At 33.7% G+C, this 23,048-nt stretch overlaps 1 long non-coding RNA gene across 1 annotated transcript; it reads right to left on the reverse strand.

Annotated features, from left to right (window-relative positions):
* Positions 1-13,011: 13,011 nt before the first annotated feature.
* LOC111095395 lies at positions 13,012-22,377 on the reverse strand. Its single transcript, XR_005356428.1, has 3 exons — positions 22,288-22,377; positions 20,391-20,586; positions 13,012-13,137 (listed from the first exon to the last, which is right to left on the reverse strand). It is a non-coding gene; the product is annotated as an uncharacterized LOC111095395 (long non-coding RNA).
* Between the last annotated feature and the right edge of the window lie 671 nt (positions 22,378-23,048).

Genomic DNA, 23,048 nt, shown 5'->3' on the forward strand with positions numbered 1-23,048 from the left:
CAGTGAAGATATCCTATATGATATTAAAGTGCTAGATACAAGTATTATATGCTTTCCAAACCCATAGAATGCACAACACCAAGAGTGAACCTAAAGGTAAACTATGGACTCTCAGTGATTATAATGTGTCAATAGAGGTTTATCCTTGATAAAAATTGTACCATTCTGATAAGTATTGTTGATAATGGGGAAAGTTTTATATGTGTGGAGGAAAGAAGTGTATAGACATCTCTGTACCTGCCTTTCACTTTTTTTTGAAAGCTTAAAGCATCTTGGGACACCTGGGGGGCTCAGTGGTTGATTGTCTGCCTTTGGCTCAAGGCATGATCCTCAAGTCCTGGGATCGAGTGTCATGTGGGGCTTGTGCATGGAGCCTGCTTCTCCCTCTGTCCATGTCTCTGCTTCTCTCTCTCTCTCTCTGTGTGTCTCTCAAGAATAAATAATTAAAATCTTTAAAGAAATCTTTAAAATATAAAGTCTTTTTAAAAAATACTTTACATTCCAGGGGAATATGGGTGGCTTAGTCAGTTAAGCATCTGTCTTCAGTTCAGGTCATAATTCCAGGGTCCTGGGATAGAGTCCCACATTAGACTCCCTGCTCAGCGGGGAGCCTGCTTCTCCCTCTCCCTCTGCTGCTCTACCTGCTTGTGCTCTCTGTCTTTTTCATTCTCTGTCAAATAAATAAATAAAATTAAAAAAAATACTTTGCATGTATTTTTTACATGTATACTTGTTTACACGTATATTTTACATGAACCACTTGTCATGAGCTAGTAATATCAGTCTCATTTGATAATAAGATTGGGCAGGCCCAGAAGCAACTCATCATTTTCTTTTTAAGATTTTATTTATTTATTCATAAGAGGCACAGAGAGAAGGCAAAGACATAGGGAGAGAGAGAAGCAGGCTCCATTCAGGGAGCCTGATGTGGGACTTGATCCCAGGACTCCAGGATCATGCCCTGAGCTGAAGGCAGACACTCAACTGCTGAGCCACCCAGGAATCCCTCAACTCATCATTAATATTGAAAAGCTACATATGGGGAGTGACTTGAGCAGGTCCAGAGTCACAAAGAAAGGAAACAGGGAGTGAACTCCATGTCTTCTACCATCAGCTGAGCTGATAGTTTTCCTTCAATTCATACCTGTTGCCTAATGGGAGGTCCTTATGACAAGTTGTGAAAGGAGGAGGAAAGTCTTGCTTCATTCACAGATTATTTGCCCAGTCTAGGAAAGCATGCTAAATATAAGCTGCTGCTGCATTATAGCTGCACTCAGGAGTGACCCTGGAACACAATGGTGAGCGTCGTTCCTCCCACTGGTTGGCATTTTTGGATGCTATACCTGGTCATCTCCATTTTATATAGAGAAAATGGTCTTGAGCTAAGGATACACATGAGTTTATGGTGTTCAAAGATGGCTTAGTTGGTTTGTTAATGGCCTGAAAGAAAATTTGAAGACTAAAGAAAGGGAAAGGCATACAAATTAGACATTTGAAATTATCTATAAATGAATTAAAAAATCTCAGTATTGGACATTAATGCTCATTAGAGAGCATTTATTGCAGAAGAGGTACTAATCAAGTATAAGATGAATTAGCCAGTCAGTGTCAACCAGCCTCTGTTCTTTATCACCCCAAAACTTGCAAAATACACTAACAGAGTAGCCATGGTGACAGAGATGGAATCTATATGTGGGCCCAACAACATGGGCTGCCATTTACTAAAGCTGACATAGTTATTGATGGTGATTGATATTTGACTCAGCAACAGAGGTGGATATTGAGCTCTTGATTTCTTGAGGAGACTAGTCAGATACACAGAGACAAACTGATTATGTCAGATTCATTTCACCCTTTCGGCAGGGACAGGACAGTGACTCATTCTGACCAGATAAGCACATAATCTCATGGGTATGAGTTTTCCTTCCTTGCCAACAATACCTTGAACTTCAATACTAGTCAAAACTTCATAGAACCTCTGATAGACTGACATGGGATTCCTCATAATATACCTTGGAACCAAGGACACACTCTATGAAACAGAAAGTTTAGCAATTGACATGAATATATAACTCACTGGATGTGTGTGTATGTGTGTGTGTGTGTGTATCCATATCTATAAATATGCATATATGGAGAGAGAGATAGCCATAAAAGGAGATAGATACAGAGACTGAGAGAAGGAAAGAGTGAGGGGTGAGAGAAAGAGAGAGAGAGAAAGGTAGGCCAGTTGCTAGAGACCCAGGAGAATTACCTTTTGAGTCCAAAGGCAGTCTGTTGGCACAGTTCCTCCCTGCTTGAGACAGATGAATCTTTATTCTCTTAAGGCCTTCAAATGATTGCCACCTACACTCTGGGGGATAATCTACTTTATTCAAAATCCATTGACTTAAATGTTAATTTCATCTAAAAAAATCTTCACAGAAGTATTCAGAGAAATGTTTAATTAAATACTTGAGCACCATGGCACAGCGAACTTGGGACATAAACCGTAAGAGGGAGCAAGGATGAGCATGTATGGCAATCAGATGATTTATCTTGTCATGTGATATGTTGGCATAGAACTAACCCACCACTGCAATTTATGATTGTTTTTCGCTGCCCATCTTAACTTAGGGGGAAAAAATACTCTTTATGAAAAGAAAAATCCTAAAATTTACAAGTAGTCACAAGACTCATAAAATGTACAAAGCTAAGAAATCAGAAAACTTTGTTCCTTACTTCTCATGACACCTAGGGTAAGTAAGAGTTCTCAGTATTTCAACAATTTGCTAATCAGTCAAATGGCAATTTTATATTTTATAAATTTCCTAAAGCAAAGAATATGATATGCCCTGTAATTATACTCAGGATCAAGAGTAGAAAGGACTCCATAATAGATTATAGACAGCTTCCTGTCTGATGATAAAAATTACTTCATAAATAAAAATTTACAGACTAGAAATAAGTCCAGAAAGAAGGAATTATAAATACCAGAATGGTAAATGACTACCTTAAGGAAATGTAAAAAAGGTTGGAAGTGTTAATCTAGCTGTTCTTCAGAAAATACAAATAAATTATGCAAAATATCATAGCATAAATGACTTACATTGTTCTTATATCTTGTTACTTCCAGGATGCAGTGAGCAACAGAGGTCATAATTATCTTTGCACCTTCAGGCCAATAATTTGAATCCTCTTTTCAGTATTTCAGCTTGTTGTGAGTTCCTAATTTTTTTGACATGTAATTCTCCAAAGAAATTTGATGCTAACCTCTATAAACCATTTATCTGGTAGTTTAAGCCAAAAAACAAAACAAACAAACAAACAAAAAAGTGTCAGGGATAAAACAAAACAAAATAAAAAAAACAGCCTGTCTAAAAGCACCATTGTACTATCCATTTCCTTCAAATGAGCACAGTTATTCCACAAACATGACTCAACATATTGGAAATATAGCATTAAGATGAAAAAGGCCAGTCATAATTGGGCCAGAAGACAATATCATACCAACTCTGATTTTATTTTTGCATTTTTTTTTCAAACTTTTCAGAGAAAAGAGGGAATTCCCAGTGTTTACCTCTCAGACACTCAGATGTAGTATGTTGTTGCCTTTAGCACGACAATGTATTCTGCTTATGCTGCTGAGAAGCTTGGCTGTAAAAGATATGATAAATATTTTAACTTTTATGCCAATTTTTCCCTGATGGTGGACTGATTTCATTCCTTAAAATATTTTTTCAATTTGCAATAAAAAATGACTTCATATTTTATTATAGTGAGTTAGAGATGAAAAATGAACTTCCCCTGATGCCATTACCACTAACTTTAATGAGATGATTGAAATATATATGATCATATTATCATTTATACATGTTATATATACATATATGTATAATTATACATATTTCAGCAGGCAGTTGTAAATATACTTTGATGATAATGTTTTTGAATTATTTTTAATGTTTAGAGTTTTTCATTGGAAATGTTATGTGTAAAGATAGTTTATGTTTTGTCAAAGGTTCAACAGAATTTGGAAAACATGAATAACTTTAAATTGCAAGGATAGGGGATCCCTGGGTGGCGCAGCGGTTTAGCGCCTGCCTTTGGCCCAGGGCGCGATCCTGAAGACCCGGGATCGAATCCCACGTCGGGCTCCCAGTGCATGGAGCCTGCTTCTCTCTCTGCCTATGTCTCTGCCTCTCTCTCTCTCTCTCTCTCTGTGTGACTATCATAAATAAAAAAAAAAAATTGCAAGGATAGAACTAGATGTCAATCTTAGAGGTACCAAAAGACTACCAGCAATTGTCAAAATTGACTTACTGACTCAATATTCATTATATATGACACATGATTCTAAATGCTTAACACAGAACAAAGACTCTTGCCTCCATCAAGCTTATATTTTACTGAGAAGGTTGAGACAATAAAATAAAATATGCATTATGTTAAAAGCTGATGAATGCTATGGAGGAAAATAAAACAGAGAAAGAGATGTCCCCCCACACACAGGGGGACATGAAATTATAAATATGTTACTGGGACTCATCACTGAGATAGAGACATTTGATCAAAGTCTTGAAGGAGGGAAGGGAAAAATCTACTCAAAGTACTACCCAACAGAAAGAAAGGGAGACAGTGAGACGTGATGTGTAGAAGAAATGCTCAGAGTGAAAAAATATTAGAAGGAAAAAGCATTTTAGGTTATTAAGATATTGTCAGCACTACAATGGCATTGGAGAACTTTGAACAGAGGTGTGATATGTTAATGTGATTATCCTGGCTACTGTTCTGACAACAGACAGGAGGGGAAATGCTGGAAGCAGAGAAACTAGTTAGGAGGCCATGGGAATAATCAAGACTCAAGGCAACAGTGTCTTTGATCAAAGTGTTTGGAGTGCATGGAGGTAGGAAATTGTTGAGAGAAATTGGATGTATCTCCAAAGTCGAGACAAGAGGATTTGTCAAAGAATTCGATATAGGGTGTGAGAGAAAAAAAAAAAAAAATCAAAAACAAATCAGAGGTGTCCTTGTTACCAGTGGAGAACACAGTATTCTCATTTCCAGTTCTATAGGAAGATTACATTTAGGGGAAAATTTCAGAACCTAGCATGGGAAATGTGATGGCAAGTAAGATAGGAAGCTGAGATAGGTTTTTTCCTCCCTTAGGTAAAAGAAATTAGAGTATGTTTTATGTTGATGATAAGGATTAGGAGAAAAAAAAAAAAGTTCAGGAGAGAAGTGGGAAAATTGCCTGAGAAATATCTCTGAAGAAGAAAGTACAAATGAGTTATGATATACAAGTGTGGGTTTGCAGCTTGAAGGCCAGGGAAACAGACCAGGAAAGCGTGTCTTTCTTTATCCCTAACTCCTCTTTCAAGAACTTTTCTTGAAACACCAAGGATATAATAAGATATTGAAATAATATCTTCCAGTGGCTTTTCTTGTTTTGAGGTATAATTTACAAACACTGAAATGAACAAATATTAAATATGAGTACGATAGATTATGACAAATGTACATATCCATCCAAAGCACACTTTCTTAACACATATCCCTTTGTTTCAGTTCCTCGTCAATAATCACCTCATTCTCACCAAGTCCATAGAAGTAGCTTCCATTCTGTTTTCTTTCACAGTATAACAGCTTTCTCAGTTTTAAATGTCATTTAAATAGAATCACAAAGTATGAACTTTTCTGCCCATGTCTTCTTTTATGCAGTTGAATGCCTTGGGATTTATACACGGTATTGCACAAATCAGTAATTTGCCCTTTTGATTCCTGAGTACTAGTCTATTGTGTGAACATGCACATTTTATTTATCTATGCCTAGTCATAGACATTTAAGTTTTATTTACTTATTTTTTGGGTGATTATGAATGAATTTCCTAGGAACATTCTTGTAAACGTGTTTATATTGGTATATGATTTTATTTTTTTACTTGAACACTTCCCAGTAGAAAAGTTTAATTATAAGGAAGGTGTATTTTTAATTTTATAAGAAATTAGCATGTTATTTTTTATAAGGATGGTCTGTTTTAACACCCATTCTAACAAAGTAAGAGAGTTCTGGTTGTAATATACCCTCACCGACATTGGGATAGATGTGTCTTGCTATCTCATTATGTATTTCGTTACGTTTCCCTGGTAATGTTGCTCACTTTTCATGTGCTTATTTACCTACTTGTCATTTTCCTGTATAGAATGTTTCTTGATGTCTTTTTAAATTTTTGTTATTGTCAATGTTTTTGATTCCCTGGATCACCTTTATAACATTGGAATTTGTTTTATGTGTAACACGTATTCTGGAACTCAGATATATGTACTGTAAACATATCTCCTAGTCTGTCACTTGCCTACTTATTTTTTAATGTGTCTTTCAAAAGCAGATGTTTTATTTTGGATAAAGTCTGAATTTGTTCCTCTAAGATGTTAAAGAATTCTGTTAATGTGACTGATAGTGGAAGCAGGTATGGCATTGGAGTGGTTTTCCTTGGGAGGTACAGGAACTAGGGCAGCCTCCTGCTATCAACTCATAGAGCATATGTCAGTCAGATAAATATGAGGTGCTTGATTTATTTGGGAGAGACGCAACAGTATTCTCTTCGTGGAAGTCTCCAGTGACAGTTCTGAAAAACCAAAAACCATCAACCATCCTCTCTCCTCCACAGCTCTTAGGGTCTATGATGTCTGAACCCTAGGTTCCGGTTGTTTCCCTCAACCCCAGACATTCCATTCACTTTGCCTCGATTGTTCTTTAACAATTAAACTCTACAGTGAAACCATTTTTTCCCTCATTTTTATTTTTTGATTTTTTATTTTTATTATATTTTAATTTTTATTTATTTATGATAGTCACACAGAGAGAGAGAGAGAGGCAGAGACATAGGCAGAGGGAGAAGCAGGCTCCATGCACCGGGAGCCCGACGTGGGATTCGATCCCGGGTCTCCAGGATCGTGCCCTGGGCCAAAGGCAGGCGCTAAACCACTGCGCCACCCAGGGATCCCTTTTTTAATTTTTTAAAAATTGAGTATAGTTGCCATACCATATTACATTAGTTTCAGGTATACAAATAGTACAGCATTCTACATCTCTATATTTTACACCATCTTCACCACAGTGTAGCTATGATCTGGCACCATATGATGCTATTATAATATCATTGACTAAATTCCCTATGCTGTACCTTTCATCCCTGTGATTTATACATTCCAAAACTGGGAGCCTGTATCTCCTACTCCCCTTCACCCATTTTGTCCACCCTCCTAGCCTTTTCCCTCTGACAACCATCAATTTATTATCTGTATGTATAGTCTGATTCTGTTTTTCCTTGTTTATCCACTTTCTGTGTGTGTGTTTTAGATTCCACACGAGTGAAATCATATGGCATTTGTCTTTCTCAGTCTGACATATTTCACTTACCATTATATCCTCTAGGTCCATTCATGTTATCACAAAAGGCAAGCAATCTAATGTCTATCAGTAGCTGAATGGCTAAATATGCATGCACACACACACATACACACACACAGGAATATTATGCAGTCATAGAAAATGACCAGTGAAGCCAATCTTAATCTTTTACTCCAAAATTTTTTTTGACATGCTCCAATCCTCAACAACCTTCCTGGAAACTTGCACCATCAGCATTGTGTCCTCTTTTTATAATTTATATTTCTCATTATTTATCAAAAAAATAATATCTAGGGGTTCCCTGGGTGGCTCAGTGGTTTAGTGCCTGCCTTCGGCCCAGGGCATGATCCTGGAGTCCCAGGATCAAGTCCCACTTTGGGCTCCCTGCATGGAGCCTGCTTCTCCCTCTGCCAGTGTCTCTGCCTCCCTCTCTCTCTCTGTGTCTCTCATGAATAAATAAATAATATCTTTAAGTAATAATAATAATATCTCTATTCCCTCTATTGTGTATTTCAGAATCATGCAAGATTTTTTTTGGACTTTTTCCTAAACTTTGCTACCAAAGTAGATTCCATTTTCATTATTGTTAAAAAATAAGTTTGTTAAAAAATCCAACTCTATTTGCATAAATTATTTTAGCAGCACTTCCTTTTATTTGAAAACATGGTATAAGAAGATGTGTGATTTCAACAGAGTCCAGATGTGATTTCAACAGATAACGAGTCCAGAAACATAAAAACCTTTAACAGAACAGGCTAATAATTTATTTCTGCATATTAGTAAAATAAATGAATATCAAAGAAAATAATTTATTTTGGGGATGTATTAATGAAGTTGTTGCCATACATTAAAACACACACATATTAAAAGCTTTGTGAAATGTCTTATCAGAGATGTAGTTTTTCTAAATGATTAACTTTAGGGGCGCCTGGGTGGTTCAATCAGTTACATGTTTGTCTTCAGCTCAGTTCATGATCCCAGGGTCCTGGGATTGAACTCCATGTTGGGCTCCCTGCTCAGTGGGAAATCTGCTTTTCCCTCTCCCTCTGCCCCTCCCCTCAGCTCATGCTTTCTCTCTTTCTGTGAAATAAATAACATATTTTTAAAAAATAAATGGTTAATTTTATAATCATGTTATTCATAATGAAGCACTGTCATACTTGTCATACTGTCATAGACAAAATTTTGTATATTTTCCCCAGACACTTCTCTGGTTCTATCAAGCAATGCTCGTGGAGTTAATTCAAATTAGTCAGAGGTCATTCAAAATAGAGTCATTATGTTTAGCAAATAATACAATGAGGAACATGTTCTATTATCCCAAAGTCATATGCCTTATGAAAGCTAGAAGATGGAAAGTAAGACAAAATTATCATTGTAAATAAAGAATCTGTAACAAAAGAGACTGTATTACCTTTATTTTAAAGCTACCAAATACTAGTTTGTCTTATAAAGAGCTTAGAAGTTGTCACTCCCATCCTCACAACAAGAAAGAAGTTGAACAAACTGAAAATCAAACATTCTTCTTAGATGCCTCTGGGAATTGAGGTCCCAGGACAGATTACTCCCATGAAAACTAGAGGGACAGGCAGGCACATACAGAGAATCAAAGCTTATAAGAGGAGAAGCCCAGAAGGCTGCAGCTGGAGCCAATATTAGTAGGGATGCTTTAAATTTTAAGTGGTAAATTACTGGAGACTTAATGTAGATTACCTTGTGACTTAAAAACTTCAGGGGGCTCAGTCAGAAGGAGGCCTCGCCCCCACGCTTTCATGAGTTTACCAACAGGAGGGCGCCAGATTCTCACATTGGAAACTTGAAAAAGTTTTCTTTCCCACAGAGAGTGGGAGAAAATAGCCATTTGAAATAGTATAATGCTTTCTGGTCTCCTTAACAAGGCCTGAAAAAAACTATTTTACAAGAACCTAACCAACTGGAATTTTAACAAAGCCTCACCAACCTGTGGAAAGAGAAAAATCCAACTCTAGCCATTGCTATGGAGACAGGAATACCCAACTCAGGCTCAATGAAAAGACTGAGACCTCATCACAGAACTCTAGAAGACTTCCCATCTCCTAACCCTTTACTACCATATCAGTAGGGATCCTGTATACCAACAGGGATTAGAGATGAAAAACTGCAAGATCCAATTTAGGAGTCGCTAGGAAAATCTAAAGGAAACAAGTGAGATAAGAATAAAGATATTAGAAGAAATTTTAGACACTGACTCCTACTGGTAAAGCAAATAGTGAATATAAGTATGCATAAAATCTTACACAAAAGACCTATCTACCACAATTCTTTTACTGGATACTTCATCTCTGGCTTTCAACAAAAAAGTAACAAGTCATGTTAAAAGACAAACAAGGAGTCTAAAGACGCAAAGCAAGCATCAGAACCAGACATATCTATGGCAAGAATTTTTGTAATTATCAGATTAGGAATTTAACATGATTACCATCCATGCTGAGGACTGTAATAAAAAAAAGTGGACATGAAATAAGAACAGATGCAAAACGTAAACAAGGAGATTAAAACTAAGAGTCGAAAGGATATACTAGAAATAAAATAGTCTGTAACAAGGAATAAAGAATGCCTTTGATAGGCTCATCAATAAGCCAGACACAGCCAAAAAAAATAATCAGTGGACCTGAAGACCTATCAATAGGGTTTTCCAAAATTGAAATGCAAAAACAACAGAAAGAAAATATGGAATCAAATGTCCAAGAACCTCGGCACCCTTACAAAAGATATGATATATCTGATAAAGGATTTGTATCCAAAATATACGAAGAACTCTCAAAACTCAACAATAACAAAACAACAACCCGAATAAAAAGGGGACAAAATACATGAACGGACATATCAGCCAAAAAGATAGAGATGGAAAATTAGCAAATGAAAAGATGTTCAACATCATATGTGATTAGAAAATCGCAAATTGAAATAGCAATGTGATACTGCTACGTATCTATTAGCCTGGCTTAAATCATTAAAAAAACTGAAACTATCAGTTGTTGGTGAATTTGCAGAGCAAGAGGAATAACTATTCACTGCTGGTAGGAATGCAAATTGGTAGTCACTTAGGAAGGCAATTTAGCAGTTTCTTATTAAGCTAAGCATAAACCATATTTAGCAGTCACACTCCTAGGTATTCCCCCAAATAAGTTGAAAATTTATGTTCTTACAAAAATCTGTTTATGAATTTTTGTAAAAACTTTGTTGTAATTGCCAAAAGTTGTAAGCAACCAAGATATCCTTCAATGGGTAAATGGGTGAACCAACTGTGGGATGTTCATACAAAACAATAATACTTAGCAACAATAAGAAAAGACCCATTAAACCAGAAGAGACATGGTGGAAACTAAATACTATTATTAAGAGCATGAAGCCAATCTGTATGATTTCAATTCTATGACATTCTGAAAAAGGCAAAACTGTAAAGACAATGAAAAGATTAATGGCTACCAGGGATTCAGAGGGAGAAAAGAATTGGCAAAGTATAGCATAGGGGGTTGTTTGGACTAGAAACTTCTCTGTATGATACTGTACTGGTGGAATCATATGTTCTGCATTTTGTAAGACTCTTAGAATTTTTCAATATAAAAAGTGAACTCTAATATAAACTTTGGACTTTAGTTAATAATACTGTATCATTACTGCTTTATCAAGTGTACCAAGTATACTACATCAAAGCAGTATGTTAACAATAGGGACAACTATTTGGAGAGATAGAGTATATGGGAAATATTCATATTTTGTGTTTATTTATTTTTGTAAACTTAAAGCTCTAGGAAATAAAGCCTTTTAATTAACAATAACAACAACCACCACCACAACAAGGAAAAACACTGAAAAGATGGGTGAGCTTAGGAGGAGCCATAGAATATTCAGTTTTTACTTTAAATGGATAATAAAATCAACAGAAATTTGTTTGGAATTGGTAAGGCACAGGAATTGAATCTATTATTATGACTCTCTTTCCCCCCAAATTGATAAAATTACTTGGATAAATGCTAGGTTCCCCCTCCCCCTCCAATTAGAAAGCCCTCTTCATGCAAATTTTCAGTTAAGGATAATCAAAACAAACCTATCTTCCAATTTTAATTTCTGTTCTTAAATGAGAACAAAACAAATTTCTTAATTAGGGTGTATTGAAATTGTTATGTGCTATCTTTCTTTTTCAGTATTTCTGAATAATACTGCATGATAAAAATACAGCTGGAAATAAGAGATGGTGATAGACAATTAATTTCAATTATTTTTAATATAAATCTATATTGTATGTGTTTTAAGTTAATGCAATTCAGTTAATTTTAGTTAACATTAATTTTGTTACTTTTAATTAGTAACTTTCTTTTCAAAAATATTTCTTTTAGAAAAAAAGAGCACACAGGAGCAGGGGAAGGGGTAGAGGGAGAGAGAAAGATAAGGAGAGGAAGACTGAGCAGGGCCCTCTTGGGGGCTGGATCTCAGGACCCTGAGATCAGGACCTGAGCCAAAATAAAGTTTTGCTTAAACAACTGAGCCACCCAGGGCCCTTTAATTAGTAAGTGTTAAGTTTATTTTAGTTAAGACCTCCAATACAAAAAAAAAAAAAAAGACCTCCAATACAATGTTCAAAGAAATGTTGATGGCAGATGTCCATATCTTGTTCTTTCCTCAAAAAGGAAGTTAACAGATCTTATAAGAAGTATAATATTTTCTCTAGTTATGTTGCAGATCAAGTTTGTAGCTGAAATTGGTAGGCATTCACAAAATCATATTTTCTTTCCTAATTGGAAATAAGACTGTTGTAGGTTTACATTTCACTTGAAACTAGCAGTGATCGGTTTTGCTTCAGATAGTTACAGGAATAGATGACGCGCTCCACTTTGTGACTTAGCGCATAAAAACTGCACCATCAATTTTTGTTTCTACCTTTGGCAGCTGAAAGTAAAGGCCATAGAGTATATTTGTGAAGTATCACAGGAGACCTAGGTTTTTGAGTTACTACTTTGAGAAGAGCCTCGCAGAAGAGTTCCTTAACAAGGGGCCGATACACTGAACCATTATTTGCAGGAAAAAAAAGTGTATTTTGCAATTACCTAAACTGGGGAAGATGGGAGTAGGGTGTGTGTGTGGCATTTGCTAAATCAGTTAGCTTACTCTTACTAACACATATTGACTAGTGTAAAAAAGTTCCCTTCTCTTACTGACTTGATAACTGATCTTATCAAGAATGAATGTTGAATTTCATCAAACACTGTTCCTGAGTCTATTGAGATTATCATATGAAAATTCTCTTTTAATTTTTATTTGATGGACTGCATATAATAATTTCTCAAAGTTAAGATAGTGTTAAATAGTTGATACAAATTTAACTTGATTATTGTAATATATACATGATATGCAGGTTGTAATTTTCTTGGGATTACTTTCTTGGTTAATTAATAATAAATTCATTATTTTTGTATTTCGTGCTTATGAAGGTAACTGCTTTGTAATGTTCATTTCTCATCCTATTCAGGTAATACAATATGCTAAATTCTCCATAATTTTGGGATAAATATTGGGAAGAAATTTTATATGTTTGGAGGTATTAATTAGAAGTTTGTGTGTACTGACCAGTAAATCCATCTGTATCAGTTTTATATTTGAGAAATTATTTGATTGTTGCTATAAATCTTCGGTACTTTAGAATATTCGTGTGTTCTATTTCTTTTCTATTTCTTCTTGTGTCATCTTTGTCAAGTTTCATTGTTCTGTAATGTTAAATATTTCAAATTAGGTATGTTATATATATTTAATATTATTTTTAATACAGTTGCTTATGGTATCTATTTTTGTATTTTTTGTATTATTGAAATAATAGTATAGTAAAATGCACAAGTTTAAATATACAGGTTGATTATCTTAAAAGTTAGGTATAAAAACTTGTACCATCACAAAGATCAAAATATATAGTTTCTTTTATCTCAACAAGCTCATTCATGACCCTTCTTAGGAAAAAAAATTCTGATATCTAGCAAGACAGATTAACTTTTCATGATTCTGAATTTCATATAATGAACTCATCAAACATGACCTTTTGAGCCTTTTACTCTTTTACTTATTTTTCTTTTACTCAATATCATGTCTAAAGGCTATTTATGTTTTGTATATAGTAGTCATTTGCACTTTTTATTGTTCTATAATTTTACATAGATAACCAAACTTACCCTAATATATGTCAGTTTTAAAGAACTTATCTGAGGGGCACCTGGGTGACTCAGTCAGTTAAGTGTCTACCTTGGCCCAAGTCATGATCTCATGGGTCCTGGGATTAGCTGCTACTTGGCTCCCCTCTCAGTGGGGAACTGGCTTCTCCTTCCCTCCCTGCTCTGTTCCTTCCCATTGTTTATGCTCACAGGTACCCACATGCATGTACCTGTACTCCCTCTCTCTCAAATAAACAGACTCTTAGAAAAAAAAAAAAGAGCTTATTAGAAACCTCTGTTTACTAAATTGTTGTAGGAGTGTTTCTTTTTATTTTTTTTAAGATTTTATTTATTTATTCATAAGAGACACAGAGAGAGAGAGAGAGGCAGAGACACAGGCAGAGGGAGAAGCAGGCTCCATGCAGGGAGCCAGATGTGGGACTCGATTCAGGGCTGCCCTGTATGAGTGTTTCTATGGACTATTTCTAGTCACTTAACTTTTGCACACATTGTCTAATTTCCTGCCTCTGCATGGTTATATTTGAGAGACAGCCTAAGCATTTATATAAAATTTGTTCTCAGTGTGATGTGAACTAAGTAACTATAGTCCTTATTTTTTTTCCTCTCTCACTTCCTTCTTATCCTTTTTCCATCCTACCTTTTTTTTTGTCAGATTCCAAATGCAATTTCAAATACCTGATAAAATGCATATAAATAGGAAGATTATAAATACATATGGACAAGAAAGGAAATAAAATTAACAATGAAGGACTATAATAAATACAAAGATTATGTTTATAATTAAAGTGAAATTAGGGTTTCATTTGATGAGTATGTGTCAAGGACCCAGGAATAATTTACCTAAAATCAAGGCAACCCTATCCAAGAAATCAACAAGATTTAAAAAAAAACATATAAAATGTAGAGAATTGTTGCTGTAACCTAATCTTATATGTTACCATTTTTCTCTGGAAAGCTAATCTAATGCACAATCCTACAAATCAGTACAAAAGAAAATGAAATCACATACATTGATTGAAACAAAATGTTTTAAAAATCAATATAATGTGATCCAGTAATTCTATTGGAATTTTGGATGTCAAGCTACATTTATTACTTATTAAAATACATCTGGTTGTATGTAGGACTAGACCTAACATACTTTTACTGTGCTCATCTTTGGCTTATTTGAATTTCCAGAACATTAAAAATGCATTATAATCTTAGCTTTGCTCATATTGTCCACTACGCTGCTCTTACATGGTTATATTTGATAATGAGCCTAAACATTTGTATGAAATCCATTCCCAGTTTGAAACTGAATTAAGTAAACATAAACCCACCTGGCTATAAGGAAAACTTTTGCATCACATAAAGACACTATAAAAAATAAATAATACATAAAATGGTGTTTTTTCCCATTAGCAATATATATGTGAAAAATGTTTTCTACTGCAGGGAGTTTAAAGTTGTATTTGCGATCTACTAATCACTGTCCTTCTCCAGGGTAAAAAATCCTACGAGAAATTTAAATATTCATACACAATCATGACATTTTCATATGCAAATTTGATATTATCACAGGGCAAAAAATGGTTCTTCATTTGCTAACGCTCATCCCTCAGATCTCAGGTAAAAATCATTTTTTTGAAAGAGCCTTTCCTTGTAACCTCCTCTTAAGGATGTTTGCCATTTTAACTTTCCACATCCTGAGTGTTTTTCTCTGTACTTTATTTTCTCAATAGCATATAGCAAGTACTTTAAATATTTACTTATTTTCTTGATCATTGTCTCTTTTATATCCATGAGTTTGGGACTATCTTTGTCACTTTTATCTTGATAGCTCCCATGCTTAAATAATGTGTCACATATTTTAGTTGTTCCATAAATAATCATAAACTAATATATACACTTTTAAACATCCTTATTAAAATACTCAAACATTCAAGTGATCACTGTATAGTCTTTAAAAAATGGACTTAAATACAGCTTAATGGAAGGATAAAACTTAATTGACAAAACAGAGAAAAGGAAATTTAAGTATGAAGAACACATGTGTTCTAATTTTAAAGAAAATATAGGAATAACTCATGGCAATTATGGCATATAGGAAGCATGTCCATGGGACATTTAAAAACCCCAAAATAATCAGTTTGGAGATAGTTAGATTTTAGTAGCCTTATGAATATATTCAATGCTATGCTGAATGGAAACTTAAATAATTATTCATCTTAATCTAAAAATGAATTTGTTTTGGAGTGCCTGACTGGAGCAGTTCATTGAACACCAGATGCTTGGTTTCAGTTCAGGTTGTGCTCTCAGGGTCCTGAGATGGAGTTCCATGTGGGACTCCATGCTCAGCATGGAATCTTCTTGTCCTCCACTCCTCTTCCTACCCATGCTATCTCTCTAAAATAAATAAATAAATAAATTCTTTAAAAAAATAAAAATAAAAATGAATTTGTGGTTAGCTCTTTTAGTATTTGATTATAGATTATTGTATCATATCTATTGCATGACCAAAATAGGAGCCAATTTTTCCTCATACATCCTGTATCAGCATTGTGTATAAGGTAAATTAATTGATAGATGCCTATTCTGGCTTGGAAAATTTTGTGTGACTTCAGTGTCCCATATAATGTAATATACACACATGGAATCTAGCATTTACATTTCAGTTAGGCTGTGAGATGCCATTCTTAGTTTTTTTTGTATCCAAGACAGCATGTTTTCATATAAAAATCAGGTTCAGGGGCACCTGAGTGGCTCAGTGGTTGAGCATCTACCTTTGGCTTAGAGTGTGACCGTCCTCTGGGGATCCTGTTTGAGTCCCACATGGGACTCCCCACAGGGGGCCTACTTCTCTTTCTGCCTATGTCTCTGCCTCTCTCTGTGTCTCTCATGAAAAATAAATAAATAAATAAATAAATAAATAAATAAATAAATAAATCTTAAAAAAAACAAAAAACAAAAAAACCCAAAATGAGTTTCAGATTTTGGTGCATGGTGTAGAATTACCTTTATATAAACACGGTATTTATATAATAACATCAGTCCATTAAATTAATAAATTACTTAGGTATGGATATGTATATCCTTATTTCTATGTGTACTTCCTTGTTTTAATTTTATGTTAATATTAATTAAATATTGAAAATAATATTAATTAAAGGTTAACAGTGTAAAGGAAAGAGCATTTCATAGAGTATATGACTTGAATAAACTTAGATGAGATTGCAATATTTAACTTTCTAATCTAATTTTTCAGAAATAAAATAACATTAAGTCATGCAAAAGGACAATTTGGGCTTGGTGAAACATGCAAAAAAGAGTTTATGTTTAAAAGATTCTTTAAAATATTGACCTTTAAGCTAAATAAACCTGAGGACAAAACTCTGTTTTTTAATTTGCTAATTGTCTGACTTTGGCCAAAGGCCTTTCTGACTCAGATTCCCAACGTGGAAAAAGGTGATACAACTCTTCACAGCATAGAACTGTGAAGAGAATTAAAAGGAATAATATATGCAAAAAGCTTTGTCCAATGCCTGGTATACAGAGGGCCTTAGTGAATGGTCTTTATTATTATTCATAAAAATCACCTCAATATAGTATTACATTTGTTGAAGTTATTTTACTCATCTAAGATCTTCCATCATCTGGGGGAAATTTTGAATGTGCTTTAGAGCAAGACTATAAATATTATTATATTAAAAAGCATTTTCATTACTGAAAGTCATAAATTTCAGAGAAATAGAGTATAATCGTCAATTTTCTGGAAGCAAAGTTGCTAACTTCAGTGAAAATTTAAGCATTTGGAAATGTAGGCTATGAGTAACCAGCTTTGCCCTAGCAAGATATATCAAGTTGATTAACCTTGTTTGCATTGACCCAGTGCCCTTGTGTTTCTTTTTCACTCTCTCTTCCATCAAATTGACAAACTTATTCATGCTTAATATATTTTCCTGGGGATTTATATATAATTATTATATCAAATATAGGTAAATTCTATTAGAATAAGAACTTTAAAAAAAAAGCATAACTTGACAGAACTGTGGAAAAATAATAAACTGTGGGAAAATACATCAGATAAAGAGAATAGTCTTCTCAGTCTTCCTCAAATATTATTTTATAAGAGGCTGCTAGCTGCAAGAACAAATGACATAAAACTAGAAAGAGCTTTTGCATTAATATCAAAATTATTTGCTTAATTGTATAACTATTAACCCACTTCAACCATAACATTAGCCTCTCTTAATTCTTTCCTATTTAGATTGGATACTATAGATCTAATATTCTCTTGTTAGAGTCTTGAATTGCAAGTGCTTAATATTCAAGAATGTTATTGGAAGAAACAAAAACAGAAAACAGTTGTCTTTGATAGTTTTTCTCCAATATGATAGTTTCTTTGATAGTTTTTCTCCAATATGATAGTTTCTTTGATAGTTTTTCTCCATAATTACCATGCAATGGTAATTATGATCTTCGTGAAATCAAGTACTTTTTATGAGACACCCAAAGTAATCAAGGCTTACGTACCTTTAGTATTTTGCTTTTTTGTTGACCCTGGTTTTTAAGAATGAAATGTGGCTACCTTGCATCACTCATCATGTATGTACTTCATTCTTAATATTACATTTCAATAACATGTGGCAGAGACTTTTATTATATTTCTTTTCTAGCAACAACTGTGTCTTTTTGCATTTATCAGAACATGCTGAAATTATTAAAAATGATGATGCTTATTCAGCCTGTGTCTTCAATCATGTGTGAAGACTGTCATGGGGGAATGAACAAATTACTTAATTAAACTTGTTTTATGTAAACCACTTTTATAAATGACTTTTAATTCCTGAAAATAATAAAAGTTGTGTGTATTTGCAAAAATATTGCATACTAAATTAACTTATAATGGCCTTGTCAGATCCTAGAATGTTGGAAATATTTTACAAAGGTTTAATGGGCATGAGCTCATGACAGGTCACTAATGGAGTCTACTTAATGTAAGTCTTAGGAAGGTTTTTTTTTTTTTTTTTTTTTTTTTTTTTTTTTTACATTTCATATAGATCAACCCCAAAATAGATACTTTTTCCTATGATTAATCATGTGTAGTGAATACAACTAAATTAAATTGGAAAAAAAAAAAACAGGTTATACTTACTCTCACTTAACATTATCTATGCATAAATATAAAATTGATATATCCCAGAATCCTGTACTTTTGTGAAGAAAAAATTATAAAAAGGCTCTCTCCATTCTTAACTTCATCTTTCCCACTCTTAGCTTATAAGCTAGTTATTTTTAGAGGCAGAGGGAAGAACGATTGAGCAATTAAATGTTGACGGGAAACCAGAATTTAAAGATATACTATTGGACATGCAACTTTACAGAGAACATTGAATTATTTATTAAACATCAATGTCTTATTTGACGAGGTTCAAAATATTAGCAAGATAGCAAATAATATGCAAAGAATGAGTTGCTGTTTGGAGAAGTATTTTAGCTTCATTTTTAAATAATTACCTTGATTTTGTATACTAGTTAGATTGACTCTTAAGTTTGAGATAGCATACCCACGATTCATATGGCATACGTTTTTTTCTTTTACTTTGGAAAGATATCACTTCTATCATGTAATTCTGTCATATGAAGTCAAGGTAGGTTCCAGTCTTCTCAAAATAATGCTTCCAGAAAATGTTGCCAATGCATTAGGATTGGAATATGAAGTATATTTACCTAGGACCGTATAAAATAGATCATCAATTTCAAGAAGGGAAACAAATACTTTTACTAATTATTTTATCTAATAAACTACAATTAATATTTTTTTAAATTCGAGTTTGTGTGTTAGTGAACATTATTACTATGTATCCTGTAAGAGGTAGGGTGTTAATTATCAGGAGGTGGTGTAGACTAGAGAGAAAAAATTATTTAAGTTGCTGATTAATTATCTCCCTCCACCATGGAAAATTGTGCTGCCTCTAAGATTACTCTTACTATGTGAATCATTAATTTATTTTCTGCAATATAGATCACTTTAATTGTTTAAAAGTAGGTTTGGAAAACAATATTTGAATATTAAATGAGAATAAACTTATTAGATAAAAATTCAGGTGTTGCTTTACCCAAACTGGAGAAATTTATTTACTTATGAGAAGTACTTAATTGTGTCTTGTATGATTGATTAATATGTCCCTGTATTCTGAAATTAGAAGTGATCATGAAAATAATAAATTAAATCATCATGATGCCCTCAGAAGACATTTCAGAATGGAATTCTTTGCTATGCAGTCATTTCAGTGTAAATAAATTTCCAACAGAGAGTATGACTCTTTTTAGAGTCAAACAGTCTACACTTGGCCTCTTTTCTAATCTAAAATCATATGTATTTTAGACATACATATAATGAACATTCTAAAAGGTAGAAATAGAAAACCATTTAATTGTAAAATGATCTATGTTCCCTCACTTCACATTTCTAGTCAGAATTAAGTTTCAGAATACCAGTTTTTACAGTAAATGTCAGTAATTTAAAAGGGGGTTATACTTTTTTAAAGATTTTATTGATTTATTTGAGAGACAGAGATAACAACAGAGATAGGGAGAGAGAGCACAAGTGGGGAATAGAGGGAAAAGCAGGCTCCCCACTGAGCAGGGAGTCTCAGGGAGGTGGAGCTCAATCCCAGGACCTTGGGATGATGACTTGAGTCAAAGGGAAATGCTTAATGGACTGAGCCACCCAGGCATCCCAGATTTTTACTTTTTAAAAACGATCACTAAGTAAGAGTTATAAAGTTAGTATTATATGGTTCTTCACATACCTGAATTTGAAGGTGCCTATAAAGGTCATCTAGAAATCCAACCAAAGGTCAGGATAGAACTGAGTTGTTTTTCTTTGCAAATCATAATAAATTTCCTTTGGGCAAATATTTCTTTTCAAACTTTGTCTCTTTCAATTTGAAATTTTATTTCTCTACTCTTCTAAGATTCATCTTCATGTAATAAGCTGATAGAAGCCTAGAGATAAAAAAAAAAAGCAATAGTGCAAGAATAACATTCTAGCTAGAAAAAAAAATCCAAATACCCTTTAAAGTGAAATAGGAACAATCTGAATCTGAGGCAAAAGCAATAAAGCAAATAAGGCTGTCACTCGTTTTAACACGTTTTCTGTAACTAAGAAGATAAAGTTCTCCTTTAGCTTTAAAAGCTCAGACAATACCAGCAACGCCTGCTCTTAAACCTTTGCACATGAGTACAATTAATATATTATCATAATCTAAATATTCCCAGAGTCACCAGTAGAGAGGCAAATGTTTATGTCTCAGAAACATAGGAGATTTAGAAATGGAAGAAAAATAATTTTTTCCGAAAATTTTAATCCAAAAGCTCTGCTTAAATTTTATATTCTCTATTTTTTTTAAGTTTTTTCTTTTAATTCTACTTAATTAACAGATAGTTTGATATTAGTTTCAGGTGTACAAAGATATTTCATATTCTCTTACAGCCAAGATTCCTTCATCCCCTGCCTCTTCACTTACATAGGGGGAAAAAGGGATGATTTTGTGTGAGACAATTTAATAGGCATTTTCAGACCACCTGAAATTTGAAATCCAGCCCCTTTTTGTTACCCTTTTGTTGTTGTTGTTCTCTGTATTAGAATCTTTATTCTTCATCAGCTATATGAAGTATGAAAAAAGATAAATGCTTTCTAGACTTCTGGTTTCTATAAGAGCTTCTCATTTAAAGTACTTCTTTCATCTACTTAAGACAGAATCAAGTAAGATGTTTTTGAAATGAATTTTATATTATCAAGAATTTTTTCTTCCTATAACCATAGCTCTATTGAATAGAAATAAAATAATTTTTGTAAGAAAACTTGTCCCTTTCAACTACAAAAATTGGTATATCATAGTATATGTTTTATTTTATTACTTGTATGAGCTTTACTTAAGTAATTCAAATTACAACTGTGAATACAAAAAAAAATATGAATTATGGAATGTGAAACTCAGTGAAATGTGAAACTCAAGCTCAAAAATCACATATTCATGCCAAAACCACGTGGATAGAGTAGAATGTAGCTTATGGTTTGTGTCATCTACTAACACAATTTACCTATGTTCCAATTCCTTCAAAAAGACAATTTTACTTACCAACTTATAACAAAGTACAAGATATCATCCTCTCAAGAAGTCTGAGCATATTAATTGCAAATAATAACCTATAATCCTTCTAAAAGACTAGTTTCAACATCTGCAAATCTGCGTTTGCACTACAAATTCTCATCCTAGACCTGACAAGCATTTTATCTAATGCATTTGGCAAGTAACTTTAAGATTCTGTTCTCATATCCCTGGTTATGAAGTGAGAATATTAAACATTGCTTTGAGTGTTGTGAGAATTAATTATTTAATGTTTATAAAGTTCCTTCCGGCTCTAAGGTAGAAAAGTCACAGAAGCATTTCTTATACTCACAATGGATATTCTCATAAATACAAATCATGGAGTAATTGTTATTATTAACTATAATCAATATATAAAAGTCAGAATTATAAATGGGGTCAAAGATAGAGATGATATAATACACAATGTATATTTTAATTGTTTGTTGGAGAAGTGAGTTTCCATGTTCTATATTTCTTTTCTCTAACCATGCTAAATAACACAAAGTTAAGGTAAAGGTCAAGATGGCCTAATACAGAAAAGATGAGCACTTACTTCTGTGAACCCAAATGTATTCAATGAAAACAAAATTTTACATCAATAGGCTTACATAATATAACTTCACAATGGACACCTGTGCAAGTTGGAATCTGTAAAAAGGAAACAATGAGGAGAATGCTTATCTGAATCAGGCTTTGATTATATTCTTAAAACCATCATCAGAAGGTACATTTATATGTCCATTTGCTGGTCTAAATCTATTGCTAATCAATGGCAATTTGTTAATTTGTTCCTTTGTTTTTGCTGATTTGTTTTAGTATGTGGAGAAAGAAGTAGGATAAGGACAATCAGGTGGATCTTAAAGAAAAATTACTTTTCCCCCTAAGATTATATTTTCCCCACTTTTTCAGTTTAAATTCCCTTTTTAATTATTTTTTTCTGGTTTACTGAAACAGGATTAACATTTAATATTGTGTAAGTTTGAGATGCACAAAATGATGAGTTGATACAAGTATATATATTGTAAAATGGTTACCATGATAAGGACAGTTAACAAATCCAGCACTCTATATTTTGTGATGAAAACATTTAAGATCTCCTTTCTTAGAAACTTTCAAGTGTATAAAGAGTATTGATAACTATAGTCACCAGGCTGTACATTAGATTCCCCAGAACTTATTTGTCTAGGGACACCTGGGTGGCTCAGCGGTTGAGTGTCAGCCTTTGGCTCAGGGCATGATCCTGGGACTCCAGGATCCTGGAGTCCCACGTCGGGCTCCCTGCATGGAGCCGGCCTCTCCCTTTGCCTGTGTCTC

Source organism: Canis lupus, chromosome 3, assembly GCF_011100685.1.
Source record: "Canis lupus familiaris isolate Mischka breed German Shepherd chromosome 3, alternate assembly UU_Cfam_GSD_1.0, whole genome shotgun sequence".
NCBI classification, from domain to species: Eukaryota; Metazoa; Chordata; class Mammalia; order Carnivora; family Canidae; genus Canis; species Canis lupus.